Consider the following 2,501-nt stretch of genomic DNA (forward strand, 5'->3'; position numbering starts at 1 on the left):
GATGAAACAAGTATCTTGAAAAATGTTTGGAATAATGATTGCAATGTCGATGTTTTCTGCCACAATTAATTTGCCGCTATTATTCATTCATTTATCGCTCCTTCGCTTCGTTTTGTCATTCAATCAGATGCTCACATGTAATAATAGTGCTTGTGGGATTAACGTCAGAAACATTTTTTCCATTTTTACTGTAATTGCTAATTTTAAAATATGGAAAATTAAATATTTTCGTTTTCTTGTTTGTTAATTTTACCAGTTTTCTATCAATGTTGTTATATTTGTTGTTGAGGCTGTTATTTCAATCAATATTATCATATTGTTATATTTGTTATATTGTTGTTATGACTGTTGCGACGCTAAACCGTTTAAATAATTAATGGTCAATTTTATTATTAATCATTTATTAAGAACTTACAATGACGAAGAAGCGAGGTACGTAACCATCGGCTGGCTGCGTTGTAGTTTTCTCTCCGCTTAACAGGATTAATTAACAGTGATTAGACGAACAAACGCGTGATTGAGTGAGCGAATGAAGATAGAATGAATAAAAATTTAAATAGTGGAACATACTAATGTATACTAATACAAGTATATATGCATTATATAAATATTATAGTAAATTAAAAACAAGCTAACATTTACTTTAATGAATAAATAAATCTCAAAATAAAAAAAATTATTGACTGAAGGATAAATGTGATAATAACGATGGAGCTAGGCGCGAAAAATGAGTAACATAAGGAGTATGAATGGAGACAAATGAATCGTAGTAAATTTCACAAACGACCAAATCATCAAATAAACAAAGTAGAAACCATACACTACACATCTGTATAATATACCTATATAGTTTTCTATGGTTATATGGTTTCCTATATAGAAGTCTATAAGAGAAACGAACGAATGGCAGAGTGAGATTGACAAAGACCAGTTTGGAGAAATTCAATAAATGGTGGACAATGAAGAAAACTGAAAGACAAAAAATTATTATGAAAAAATAGTGAGTAGCTCATACGATCGAACAATTGATTGATTGATTGATTGATTGATTGATTGATTGATTGATTGATTGATTGATTGATTGATTGATTGATTGATTGATTGATTGATTGATTGATTGATTGATTGATTGATTGATTGATTGATTGATTGATTGATTGATTGATTGATTGATTGATTGATTGATTGATTGATTGATTGATTGATTGATTGATTGATTGATTGATTGATTGATTGATTGATTGATTGATTGATTGATTGATTGATTGATTGATTGATTGATTGATTGATTGATTGATTGATTGATTGATTGATTGATTGATTGATTGATTGATTGATTGATTGATTGATTGATTGATTGATTGATTGATTGATTGATTGATTGACATGAAACTGACATGGATGACGACAACGATGAGAATGACGACGCCGATGACGAACACATCAACGTCACACTCAAATGAAACGTTCAACGTGTAATTGGGCTCTATGGCGCTCCTCTGACGTCTGATTGACGTGAAAACTTGACGACCAATTCTTTCTTGAGAGTTTCAACAAATTGCTTGCATCGTTATGTCTTAGTAATTTTAATGACAAGCGTACGCTCACACGTACACACGCGTGCACGCCTTTTAATTAACGAACGAAATTACAAAAATATACAATCTCAAACAAACACACTTTGAAGGAAAAATATACAAGCATACATTTAGAGACAATTGAAAAATTATTCTCAAAATATAAACAAACGATGTTTACAAACTTGTATGTATGTGCATGTGCGTGCTGAGTGTGTTTGTATTTGGATGTGTACAAACAAGTTTGTGCGTGTGTGATTATGTATACATGTGCGATTATTTGAGAGTTGTCAGTTAAAAATTAAAATGTCTACATGGTCGTAAAATCAACACGACGTAGAGGAATATATTTTCATTGTAATCATCGCTATCATCATCAGCATCATCATCATAATCACTACCATCGGTATTATCATCAACATCACCATCACTTTTAAGTCATTATTATTAAACTATTGATGATGATGTGTTTAACTTTGATAGAGTTGTCAAGCAGGACTATGATGATGAATGTTGTCAGCATAACATATCCATAACAATGTTGGTGATGATGATGACGTTGATGATGGCGATGATGATGATGATGTTAATGATGACGATGATGATGACAATGATGAGATGACGATGACGTTGATGATGGCGATGATGATGATGATGATGATGATGATGATGATGATGACTATAATGATGACGTTGGTGATGGCGATGATGATGATGATGATGATGATGATGATGATGATGATGATGATGATGATGATGATGATGATGATGATGATGATGATGATGATGATGATGATGATGATGACTATAATGATGACGTTGGTGATGGCGATGATGATGAAGTTGATGATGATGACGATGATGATGACGATGATGATGATGGCGACGACGATGATATGCTGTTGAGCCACATGTTTGATGAAT

This window comes from Helobdella robusta (genome assembly GCF_000326865.2).
Source record: "Helobdella robusta unplaced genomic scaffold HELROscaffold_4, whole genome shotgun sequence".
NCBI classification, from domain to species: Eukaryota; Metazoa; Annelida; class Clitellata; order Rhynchobdellida; family Glossiphoniidae; genus Helobdella; species Helobdella robusta.